Source organism: Schistocerca nitens, chromosome 2, assembly GCF_023898315.1.
Source record: "Schistocerca nitens isolate TAMUIC-IGC-003100 chromosome 2, iqSchNite1.1, whole genome shotgun sequence".
NCBI classification, from domain to species: domain Eukaryota; kingdom Metazoa; phylum Arthropoda; class Insecta; order Orthoptera; family Acrididae; genus Schistocerca; species Schistocerca nitens.
The window spans coordinates 689,825,146-689,838,998 of record NC_064615.1 but is presented as its reverse complement, the minus strand read 5'-3'; positions in this window follow the sequence as shown (position 1 = coordinate 689,838,998).

Sequence of the window (13,853 nt, the reverse complement as noted above, 5' to 3'; positions counted from 1 at the left end):
TGTTTAAGTGTAATGCAAGAAATTTTGCAACATTAGCATGAAAGAATTTACTGTAATAAAAGAGGAGATATATGAGACAAATAGTGGTCTTGACTATTGAGATGCAGGTAGCCATTTTGTTGAGGTGTTTTAAAATAACCTCCGTTTTCTTGCTGGGTTGTCCAAGCTTTGGATAAAATATATACGACAGGAAGGAAATGTCGCCTTGCCAGGCTGGAGAGAGTCCATCAGAAATGTGCAATAGCTCTTAGTCAGATGCGTTATCCATTCCGTTGCATTAAAAAGTAAGGACGAGAATAAATTATAGCTTAACTGAAAGGCACTAGGCCTCATATTTCAGGCATAGTTGCAGTGGGTATGATAAACATGAAAATATTTCTGATGTACGAATAATAATTGCACTCGCTTGGCAAGCTACTCATGTAGTAGTCCTGACTATTAGATGCCACAGAATGGGGTAGGAACCTCCCATCGTTACTGCCTCTATTCAACACTGCCTGATAAAAAAACGTGAAGCACCCAGAGATGGCTGAGCAAACGAAATGCAACTTCACAGGCTGAGATGTTATTTCAGTGACTGTAAAATCGAATCAAATTTACAAAGAACCTGGCAGTATGCGTCCATTTATCATTATGACGTTGGACCCCATTTGGCCTGGATGCATGCGCTGATTCATTTGGGAAGGGTGTTATAAAGCTGCCCCACAGCTGTTGTAACTGATTCTTGATATCCTGTATGCCGTCTCCAGGACGATGTCTAAGCCGGTGCCACAGGTGTTCTCTCAGTAACAGGTGTGGGGATGTTGCTGGCCACTGGAGTATCTCATCATCACGCAGAAGATTCACAGAGGCATGTGCCATGTGTGGACGAGCATTGATCTGTTGGAAAATGGCAGCACAATGAGAGTTAACGCATGACGATACAGGACATCTGTGAATAACCGCTCTGCTGTCATCAATCACTACCAGCCGTGACCTGAAGTCACAGCAGTGGCTCCGTACACCATGACGCCCAGATTAACGCTGCTGTGCCTCTCCAAAACATGGGACCTCTCTGCAGGTCACCACTGTACTCGCTGATGGTTGTCATCTGGGCTGGTGCAGCACTGCGATTAGTGCGAAGCTTCTTGGTCACGGTACCACTCCAAGTGCAGCCATTTTTGTTGCGGAGCTGACTGCAGCCTATGCATGGGGAGGAAATTTCCTAATCCAGCCGCTACTAGTCTCCAGCCAATGGTGTGAAATGACTCAGTATATTGCAAGGAGTCCTTTATCTGTTCTCAGATAGGAGGCATAGATGTGAAGCCGTTACGATACGCTTGGTGCACAGTACAGCGATCCTCCTTTGTGGTAGTCAGATTTGGTCGGCCAGAACCTTGACGAAGAGTCTGCCAGCCATCACGTTTCCATGCAGTCCAGTATCGGGCCACTGTCAAATCCGAATGCTCCACAAACCTGAATATTGCACGATTCGACGGGCTGGCCAAATAGAGACCCAAAACGAGGCCCTTTGAAACAGTGTCAGATGATGATAACGGTGTCTCACACAAGCGACGGGAACATCCATGTCCTTCACAGTGACCACTCAACATCCGACTCTGTTCAAGCTTCTTACATACCCGACCAGGTCTGGCAGTAACACTAAATACAAACAACACCAAAGCACTCTGGTGGCCCTTCTACCTGTTGCAGAGAATTGCGACTCCAATCATTTAATATTTTCTTCATCTGGCTATCAGCAATAGTGACATGTTTTGAAAAATAAGTGGCACAGATCTCTATTGTGTTTATTATTTTACCATTACTACCGGTTACGGCCATGAACCATCCTCTTCGTATGGAAGAATAAACAATACCACTCATATGTTACACAAATTGAGACGTAGAAACACATTTACTGGTTAGTTAGTTGTGGCCTTCAGTCCTGAGACTGGTTTGATACAGCTGTCCATGCTACTCTATCATGTGCAAGCTTCTTCATCTCCCGGTACCTACTGCAACCTACATCCTTCTGAATCTGCTTAGTGTATTCATCTCTTGGTCTCCCTCTACGATTTTTACCCTCTTCGCTGCCCTCCCATACTAAATTGGTGATCCTTCGATGCCTCAGAACATGTCCTACCAACCGATCCCTTCTTCTAGTCAAGTTGTGCCACAAACTCCTCTTCTCCCCAATTCTATTCAATACCTCCTCATTAGTTATGTGATCTACCCATCTAATCTACAGCATTCTTCTGTAGCACCACATTTCGAAAGCTTCTATTCTCTTCTTGTCCAAACTGGTTATCGTCCATGTTTCACTTCCATACATGGCTACACTCTATACAAATGCTTTCAGAAACTATTTCCTGACACTTAAATCTATACTCGATGTTAACAAATTTCTCTTCTTCAGAAACGCTTTCCTTGCCATTGCCAATCTACTTTTTATATCTTCTCTACTTCGACCATCATCAGTTATTTTGCTCCCCAAATAGCAAAACTCCTTTACTACTTTAAGTGTCTCATTTCCTAATCTAATTCCCTCAGCATCACCCGACTTAATTCGACTACATTCCATTATCCTCGTTTTGCTTTTGTTGATGTTCATCTTATATCCTCCTTTCAAGACACTATCCATTCCGTTCAACAGCTCTTCCAAGTCCTTTGCTGTCTCTGACATAATTACAATGTCATCAGCGAACCTCAAAGTTTTTGTTTCTTCTCCATGAATTTTAATACCTACTCCAAATTTTTCTTTTGTTTCCTTCACTGCTTGCTCGATATACAGATTGAATGGCATCGGGGAGAGGCTACAACACTGTCTCACTCCCTTCCCAACCACTGCTTCCCTTTCATGTCCCTCGACTCTTATAACTGCCATCTGGTTTGTGCTCAAATTGTAAATAGACTTTTGCTCCCTTTACTTTACCCCTGCCACCTTCAGAATTTCAAAGAGAATATTCCAGTCAACATTGTCAAAAGCTTTCTCTAAGTCTACAAATGCTAGAAACGTAGGTTTGCCTTTCCTTAATCCACTGGTAGATTCATTGCAATTGCGCACATCTAGCAAATCGAAAATTCGTAAATATGAAGCCAAGGCCCATTAATAGCAACAGAGTATATCTTTCATACCATGATGGCGGTTTACGAGCGAAACAAGTAGTAATGATAAAGGAATTGGTCATGTATTTTTCAAAATGTAAAATCAGTTATATACCAGCCGATGGTGTCTGTGAGTGTACAAAGTTACACTGACATATCTTCCAGCCGGCCGGAGTGGCCGAGCGGTTCTAGGCGCTACAGTCTGGAACCGCGCGACTGCTACGGTCGCAGGTTCGAATCCTGCCTCGGGCATGGATGTGTGTGATGTCCTTAGGTTGCTTAGGTTTAAGTAGTTCTAAGTTCTAGGGGACTGATGACCTTAGAAGTTAAGTCCTATAGTGCTCAAAGCCATTTGAACCATATCTTCCAGCTGTTTTGTCAGCCAATGTACATAGGATGGCACAACAGTCTTCCCGCAGTTTAGCTCCGGGAAATGTTCTTTATAATCAGGCACGCCTTTAAGTTCATGACGGAAAAGACAAACGGGGAAGCAAACATTATATTAAAAAGCGTGGGGGGAGGGGTGGGGTGGGGAACGAAGGAACCACTAGCAATTTCAGTCGTTCAGTAAAGAGAATGAAGCAGCTAAAAGTTTTTCCCAAAGCTTCATTACTTAAGCAAACATGTGAAAGACGGAGAAGAAAAATTTATACACTATCCAGTCACATTAATGCGACAGCCTGCCAAAATCCTAAGTAACGTCGTGCAGGAAGGGAGTGAATGACTGTACTAGTTTTCTTGGCTGAGGATCCATAGTGCGAACAGTCCGATCGAGGTAGTTCCACAGATCCCCATTGGGTTCAAATCCAGAGACTTTAGTGGCCAGGGGAGTACAGTAGTCTCAGACTGGTTCTCTTTGAACCACGAACATACATTGCGTTCTGTGTGACACGTTGTATTGTCCTACTGGCAGTGTGCGATTTGCTAGGGGGGGGGGGGGATGGGGGGGGATTTCCCGCCACCCCCCCCCCCTCTGCATCGGACCATCCCCTCCTCTGGTTTTAGTTTATGTATCCCAACCTGGGATGTTTATTTCCCACGCACTGGAGTAAAACTTTGCTTATAATGTAAACTTGTGGAGCCGAACACTGAAAGTTTTTAATATGTCTTACTATTAACACTATTAATATGTTTCAGTTTTCTATCATCAGAATAAGTGGAACTGTTCACAAATGTGCTTCTACGTTTTGAATTCCCCTCGTATATCTGTACCCGCATGTAGATGATTTTGTAAATAAGCTTTACCTATAATGTACTTTTAAAGATATAACAAGGGATGGCTTTTCTGATAATACATACGTGTCAATAGTGAGTTTCGGCATTAACATCTATTTATAAATAGCTGTTTAACCATGCGTAACACCACGGTCCAAGCTAGTAACATATATAATTCTACTAACACCCTAAGAAATTCCCCCCCCCCCCCCCCCACTGGTAGAAGCACAAATCGCACCCTGCCTACTGGTAGATCCCATCGTGTCGAGGAAAAACAAACTGCATCTGGGTGTGGACATGATCACCAAAGATGGATGCATACTTGTGTTGATCCAATGTGCCTCCCAGAATGACATCAGCCAAGGTATGCTAAGAAACATTCACCAGAACGTAATGCTCCCTCCGGGTTGCAGACCGGGTGAGGTGGCGCAGTGGTTAGCACACTGGACTCGCATTCGAGAGGATGAGGTTCAAACCCGCATCTGGCCATCCTGATTTAGTTTTTCCGTAATTTCCCTAAATCACTTCAGGCAAATGTCGGGGTGGTACCTTTGAAAACGCACGGCCGACATCTCCCTCCATCTTTCTCTAATCTGATGGGACCGATGACCTCGCTGTTTGGTCCCCCACCCCTCCACCAAATCAACAAACCAGCCGGGTTCCAGGGTTTGCTTTCCGACATTTCACGACGTACACGCCAAAGACCATCTATCCTATGGAGCATAAAACGTGATTCATCCTGAAACGCCACCTCTCACCACTCAGTGGACGTCCAGTTGCGGGCTGCCTTTGTCGCCGATGAACGTTAGTCACCGTGGATGCATCAAACAGGTGCCTGTTGCGGAGGTCCATACATAGCAATTTCGCTGAACGCAACGTTCGTTGAGGAGACATTGCTAGCAACCGCTTGGTTCATCTGGGTGGTCAGTTGCTGAACAGTTGCACGCCTGTTCACCCATACACATCTCGCAGCCGTCACTCATGCCTGTCATCTATGTCCCGTGGTTTCCACGGCACCGGTTTTGGATAGCCTATTTTGCCATGCACACCACGCAAATAGTTTATGAAGTTAGCCGTTTCGTAAAGGCTTCCATCCTTGGTCCGAGAACCAATGATCATACTCTTTTGGACATCAGACAAATCGTTCCAATTCCGCTGTGCGACAACGTCTGCACTGTTTATCGATTCCCTCCGGCAACTTTATATACCCTCCTCTGCTAGTGCTGCCACCTGCCATGTGCGCCTGTTTATTTCACGTTGACGTCGGACGTAGGCGGTGGTCAGATTTATGTGTATTTAGATTATGTGCATCACAGAGAGGCTTGCTCTTGAAATCCAAAGAAAGCAGTTTTTGGAAGAGTCGGATAACGTACTATTTCCACCCGCATACATCACGCGGAAAGACCACAATGAGAAAATTCGAGAAATTAGGAGCAAATCAGAGGTTTACCGACAATCATTCTTCCCACGCCCCATTCGTAAGTGGAACAGGGAAAGGGGGATCAGATAGCGGAGTGGCCGCGCGGTCTTAGACGCCATGTCACGGACTGCGCACCCCTCCCGCCGGAGGTTCGAGTTCTCCGTCGGGCATGAGTGTGTGTGTTGTTCTTAGCATAAGTTAGTTTGTGTGTGTAAGTCTAGGGACCGATGACCTCAGCAGTTTGGTCCCTTAGGAATTCACACAGACAGCGGTAAAAGAAGTATCCTCTGCCACAGATCGTTAGATTGCTTTCGGAGCATGGCTGTAGATGTTACTGAAGCTCAGGTTGTTGCTCGCACATAATATTTGCATGACACATATCCTTTTCTTACATTGCCAGTAGCATACCACATGTTTCAACTTCTTTGTTTCATGCGACTTCCTTCTGACAAATCTGGTGAGACTCGTTATACTTTGGCTGATCCTTTGTGTATGCGACTATCTCTTATTCAGCACTTCAGTAAGAAACTACTGACTTCGAATGTATATATTTTTCGAGTTATTGGTTGACTGGCATAATCTGTTATACAATCATTTGCAGACTAGCTAGTCGTAGCTTACAAATTACGAGAGACGTATGTTAGTGCCTAGGCTTCAACTGCCGAATTCCAACTGCTCTACCGTACGGGGGTCGTAGACAACGGAACCCCCACCACTGTAATTATTCTCCCTTCTACCGTGCAGTCTACACACGTACAAGTGAAATTATTTTGAGCGCGGTCTACTATGATGGATGCTCAAAATTTTTAATTTTCACCTCGAAAAATAATTTTCTTTTTGCTGCTAGAATTCTACAGTCTTGGTACACACAGAAATCCCCGCGTCAGAATACCATAGCACGCCACCAAGGAAGCCGATATAACATGGCACAGCTCTTTGATAATGCAAAGTATCGTATGTAGCAACAATCCATGCAGAGTAGATGGAAGTGTATGGCAGCTCTCCACCATCATATCACGCACAAGTGACGGAGCGAGGTGGCGCAGTGGTTAGCACACTGGACTCTCATTCGGCAGGACGACGGTTCAATCCCGAGTCCGGCCATCCTGATTTAGGTTTTCCGTGATTTCCCTAAATCGCTTAAGGTAAATGCCGGAATGGTTCCTTTGAAAGGACACGGCCGACTTCCTTCCCCATCCTTCCCTAATCCGATGAGATCGATGACCTCGCTGTTTGGTCTCCTCCCACAAATCAATCCAACCCAACCAATTGTCCATCGGAATCATTACAAGTTAGGTTCCGCAGACAGGCTACTGTGGTCAAATAGTCTAAGTCTGAATGGTGAAGAACGAAGTGGTAACTACGAAGAACAGGCAATCGTATGTAAAGTGGAGGCTCTCGTGCTCAAAGAACGGAGTATGTCAAACGGGACAATAGCAGCAAAAGTGAAAATCACCCACAGAACAGTTTTCAGCATCTAGCACGACATTTCTCCTCCCGCTGTGGGGAAGGGGGGGGGGCGTATTTGCCAGGGGGCAGTCGTTCGGCAGTCGGTGAGCGTGTGGGTGGCGGAGTTGGCCGCTGGGTGTCCCATGTGGTTGTTTGAGTAAGAATTTTTCGCGCCGATTTATTTCGACAAAGAGTACTGTTTAATATTGCAAGTGTGCAAGCATATATTTGGTGAACTGGAAGTGCTACAATTATTTCTGTGAGTACGAATTACGAGGTATACATCGGCGTAAGTGAACTGGCCGTGTAGCCGAGCGGTTCTAGGCGCTTCAGTCTGGGACCCCGCGACCGCTACGGTTGCAGGTTCGAATCCTGCCTTGGGCATGGATGTGTGTGATGTCCTTAGGTTAGGTAGGTTTAAGTAGTTCTAAGTTCTAGGGGGCTGATGACCTCAGAAGTTAAGTCCCATAGTGCTCAGAGCCATTTGAGCCTGTTTAGGAAGCCATACGAGTTACTGTTACTGCAGCAATTGTGTCCAGTCGACCATTACACAAGTCCTGAATTTTGTGTTTCAGTTCTCCAGGATAAAGCAGGGGACACTTCTTTTCGGACGAATCGACGTTTCATCCATCGGGTAAAGTTAACCGCCATAATGTGAGAATTAAGGAGTCACAAAGTCCTGGCGTCTTTGTCTCAAAGAGATTCATTGAAATTGAATATTATTAATGCCGTTTCTTTACACATTGTTTATTGACCTTTCTTTTTTGCATGGGTAACTGTGACAGAAATGTCATATCTGGACATGCTGCAAAATTGGCTGTTTCCTCGACCTCACAAAGAGTCCAAAGATTTTATTTTTATGCATGACGGCGCCGCCTCACTTTCACCCTGAGGTGAGGCGTTATCTTAACTACACCGTCCACATTGTTGGATAAGAAGAGGTGGACAAGATCTTGTTCATTGCTTTTAGCCTCCCAATTCACCAGACTACACGCCTTGCGAGACTTAAAAGACAGACTCTTTGTCCGCCTATGGCAGCCACTCTTCAGAACCTGGTAAGTCGAATTGTAGAAACTTTCGATTCAATAAACAGGGACTTGTTGATTCCTGTGTGGAATGAAATGGACTACTGTTCGGATGTTTCTCGAGCAATGCGTGATGCTTATGCTGAGTATAGGGTACAGAGTCTGTGCGAACATAAAACTTTGAACATTCCTCTATTCAGTAACATGGGCAATGTGTTTCTATCTTCCGTAGTTTGTCTGTAGTAAACCATTGAAATATTTCTTCCTTTTTGAATCGCCCTGTATATGACCGCTGCTGGTTGGTGGGGGCCGGCTTAGTGCGTGTCGAGATAGGATCGGCTCCCAACTAGTGTCCTGCGATCTTTTGGCAGACTTGGAAATAGATGTGACGTTGTGGGAAACTGCAGACAAACAAACGCTGAACAAAAACCGTTCTTTATTTATCCATTAAACTTGAACAGTCATTCGTGTTTGCTCTCGTCTCTGTCGTGGTTTGGAATCGCCCCGTCGCGGCGGGCGAAGAAGGTTGGTTGGTTGGCTGGTTGGTCTGGAGGAGGGGCCCAAACAACAAGGCGATCGGTCCCGTCGGATTAGGGAAGGCTGGGGAAGGTAGTCAGCCGTGCGCTTTCAAAGGAACCATCCCAGCATTTGCGTGAAGCGATTTAGCGAAATCACGGAATACCTAAATTAGGATGACCGGACGCGGGTTTGAAATGCCGTCCTCCCGAATGCTAGTCCAGTGAGCTAACCACTGCGCCACCTCCCTCGGTGGCGAAGAAGACGAAACAGACAGCCTGTGAGATATACGTGCTCCTTGGAAAGTGACGTGCTGACCTGGAGTAGCTGGCAGGTTGGGCGCCGAGTCAGCGGTGGCATTCATTGGTCTCGGCACTGATGTGGGTATTGAGTAGCAAGTAGGATTTCCTAACTTTCAGCAGCTCGCATCGCCGCTCAGAGTCTAACACTGGACCAGTGGCTGGAAAGGATTGGTGGGCGGTGGCGGATTTCGACGTCATGGAGCTGGCTGGAAGACCATTCTGCACCAGCCATGGGGTGGCTGCAGTATCTCAGTAGCGAAGTCTCATGGAGGAGGCAGACTGCAGAGCTGCCAAGTGCCGGGACGGTTAGGTAGTATTGATGGTACAGAGCATGATAGTGGTGTCGGCAGCTGTGACGTAGCTACGGTATGGCTACAAGGCTGCGACTGACAGGCGTTGGGTGCAGCATCATTGCCCAGCTGATCGATATCTATGACGGGAGGGACCCTGAATTTTTAATGCAGCTATTCTGCGCTCACTGCGTGGAAGTGGATTCGTTTACATGTCATACAGAAGTGTCTGGAATACGACCGAGCGAGGTGGCGCAGTGGTTAGCACACTGAACTCACATTCGGGAGGACGACAGTTCAAATCCACGTCTGTCCATCCTGATTTAGGTTTTCCGTGATTTCTGTAAATCGCTTCAGGCAAATGCGGGGATGGTTCCTTTCAAAGGGCACGGCCGAATTCCTTCTCCATCCTTCCCTAATTTGATGGGGCCTATGACCTCGCTGTTTGGCTCCTCCCCCAAATCAACTAACCAACCATCTGGAACACGGTCAGTGACCAAAATCTGTCTGTTGTCATGCAGTACTGGATTGAACTGCAGAATCTTCTTGAAGGTTGATGAATGCCCAGGCCATTGACGTCTGAAAGTCTGACGACTTGGAAGCAACTCGTTGTTGCTCAAGATGCCGAACAAGCGGAGTGTTGCCTGGTAACAGTCTATGCTCGGGCCCCCGTGCCCTGTGAAAGGTACTGAGCACTGCTGTGACCAATCCTCTTCCACTTTCTTCGCCCTAAGGAAAATCCAGCCCTTCTGATTCCTGTAATATACACACTGATACATTGACAGATATTTACGTGTTGTGTCCTCCAGTTCAATCACGGTGACACTTCGTCCTTTATATTATTTACGTTATCTCATAAACACTGAGTCTCTATGTCCCTATTTGTACTTACTTCACTTCAGCTCTCACTTTTAGACTTGTAAGGATCTACGTCATGCTACATCCTGCCATTTCCATGCTAAACTTCTCATTTCCCACATTCTCATATTTCTTACATAACATACTTCTAATAACTCGAATACAGACTCATACCCCGCATTTAAGGAAGCAATAGTACACGGTCTCTGATGCTAACATCCTTACATCAATAAACGAACATAATACCTCGCACAGTAGTCCTCATGACAATCGACAAGAAGCGTTAATATCAAAACTCACAAGTACCTCGCAGTCTGAGAGAATACATGTAGGGCAGTGGCCCTTCGTCACTCTCTGATACAATGACATACTTCCTGGGTCACAACGGCTTTTCAGCTACTCTCCTGTGACCAATATTCACCTTTACCTCTCACTTCAATAGACTGCTTCCTGGGTCACAGTTGCTTTTAAGCAACCCTTTTGTGCCCATAATACGTCTTTGAAAAACTTCATAAAACTTAACCTAGTACCCAATTAGTTCTTCCATAATGTCAAAACTACACAGATGTTATTCTCTGATTCTCTGCTATCAAGTGCACTGTGTCCTAGCAGAACTGGAGTGGTTTAATTGACGCTATCAGGGCCAATGACTCGTCTCACATCCATGTGGTGCCTCAACCTTGGAGCCTCTGCTTTGGATCTGCATCGCCTACTGTAAAGTCAGGATATCTAAACCGTCCGATTTCATTGCCACTGTTGGACCACTAGTTGCTTGGTCAGTGCTGAGCAACCACTAGTCAATCTACATTATTACTAAATAAGGCAAGTTCTAATTATTCACATATACCAGGTAATTTAAATCTAACCTGAAAGTTTCTCTGACCTGTTACCTAGACTTTACTATTTACAATACTCATTCTACTTTGCAAAATTACTATTCACAAGAAAAACCCACGGCTATTTTGGCCTATACCTAAGTTGTATCGGTACTCATGGTTTTCCATGGCTAAGGCAGGAGCACTTCCGGCACTGACTTACGTAATGCTCTTTTCGGTGGTATGCCCGAAAATTACATTATGCGACATGGGACTATGTGATCTGGTAATTACCCACCAAATATAACTAAGTGAAAAACAGGGATGCGGAGGTATAGGATAAAGGTATATAACACAATATACGAATCCCACCAGTGAAAACCGAAAGTCTTCGCTGTTACTCAAAGATGTTGCAGTCCCAGTTGAATCACCATTGAAATCTTCTGCCATCAGAATGAAGTGTAACTTCTTCTAAGTTTCCAAACTGTGCCACCGCTGCCACCACTTTGTAATGGGCGGGACGTCCAAAGACCGCGACCGGCTGGTGGGAGCCATCTTGGTCTGTGTCACGATAGGCTCGTCTCATACCTGGGACGTCCTGGGTTCTTTTGATGTCTTTGGAAACACCTGTGACGTTGTGGGAAGTTACAGACCAACAAGCGCTGAACATAAACAGCTCTTTATTAATACATTAAGCCTTAACAGTCACTTGGGTACACCCTCATCTCTGGCATGCTCAGGCACCAGCTTCTAGTTTTTCCTCCTGTAGCAGGGGGCGAGGAAAGCAGTCCAAACGGCCTGTGATACAGACGTAGTTCGAGAGGTGGCGAACTGAATTGGCATAGCTGGCTCTGAGTAGGCTATGGTAGCCACGCACTGTCTTGGCACTTGTGACCATGGGGCCGCCAGCGGTGTTTCCTAACTTTCGGCGGGTTGCGGTGCTGCACAGAGTCTAACCCTGGACTAATGGCTGGAGAGCACAGGTGAGCGCAGGCGTATTCTGGTGGCATGGAGCTGGGTGACAGCCGATCGCGCGCTGCTCATGACACAGCAGCAGGATCCCGGTGGCGATATCTCGTGGAGGCAGCAGAGTGCAGAGCTGCCAAGTGTCGGGGTGGTGAGGAAGCAGTCGATGGTTCAGAGCCCAGCAGTCGTGTTGGCTGCTGTGACGTATTTAAGGTGTGGCTCTAAGGCTTCGACCAACAAAGTCTGGGTGCATCAGCATTGCTCAGTTCGTCGACCTACATGACGGCCTAGACCCAGGGATTCAAATGCTGCGGCCCTCCACTGACTCGACAGAAGTGGCTGCGTTTCTGTGTGGAACAGAAATGTCTGGAACAGGGTCGGTGATTGAGGTCTGCCTGTTGTCATGTGGCAATGAGTCGAACTATAGAAGCTTCTTAAAGGTTGATCAGTTTCCAAGCCGTTGACATGAGGAAGTCTGATGGCACAGAAGCGGCTCATTGTTGCTGAAGTTGCTCAACACGCACAGCGTTGCCCAGCGGCTGTTGGTGTTCGGGTCCCAGGCACTGAGCACTACTGTGGTCTATCCCATTAGAATATTACCAAACGTCTAAAACAATGCACGATGCGTGGTCTCAACTGGAGCTTCCTGGGGCATAAAAATTTGAATTTCAGTATTTCATACAAATATTACCGAATCTAAAAATTTAATTTGCTGTCGTAATCTACGTATTAAGAGGTAGGGTGTTAAGGTAAACTATTTAAAACAATAAGTCAAGCATTTAAGTTAGAAACTATATAAGTCTCGAGGCAGTGAACTCACGGCGCGCAAATTACCCAGATTACATTCATACAGTATTTGAGAATGAGAGCTCTTAGTGAACTCCAACAAACTTTACTCTTCGAGCCTCAGTGGTTTTTTTGAAGCATGGACCACCAGTGCCCTGAATCAAGGCTTTTGTAGCATCGGTGGTCTGTGCTAAAGGCATGGATACTTCAAAACAAAATGAATAAAACTAAGATTTAAGAGAGAAGCCTCTGGGGCTCAAAGGGTTAACACACAATTTAAAAACTTTTTCTCGACTACATTTCATGCAAAATAACTTTTTGTTGTCACTGTGCAAAAAAAAAAAAAAAAAAAAAAAGTTCAAATTGCTCTGAGCACTATGCGACTTAACTTCTGAGGTCATCAGTCGCCTAGAACTTAGAACTAATTAAACTTAACTAACGTAAGGACATCACACACATCCATGCCCGAGGCAGGATTCGAACGTGCGACCGTAGCGGTCGCTCGGTTCCAGACTGTAGCGCCTAGAACCGCACGGCCACTCAGGCCGGCTGTGCCAGGTCATACAACATTAAAATATATAAAAAAAGTATTATCAACATAAAGGTTGATTTGAATACCACAGGTTGAAGATATGTTCTGTCATTCCTCCGACTTCTGAATTGAATTACTCAGCCAGTGGACGACCTACAGTTTAACTGAATTCTCAACTATGGTGCAGTTCAGCATTTTTTACAATAAATATTTGTAGAGGTGAAAGAAATGGTAAGTCACGACTAAATATCTTAGGGACAACTGGGGATAGAATCTGAGACCTTTAGATCTGTAGTCTGGCATTCAGCTATCGAGTTACAGAAACCACTAAAGCAAAAATACACAAGATGTGAATTCCTTTAAGGGGAGTACGTACGTCCTATACCTACAGTATTAAAATTTCAATATTGATGACCCATTATCTCAGAACCTTTGAGAGATAGAGATCTGAAATTTTCAGGAAGTATGGTTTCGCTCCTTTTCTGATTACTGAACCAGGATCAGAATATACAGACAAATAATTAGTGAGTTATGATTTTTCAAAAATTATGTTCAATTTCTTTTTTAAAAAGTCCCCTGTTCTTTCTCTAAGTAA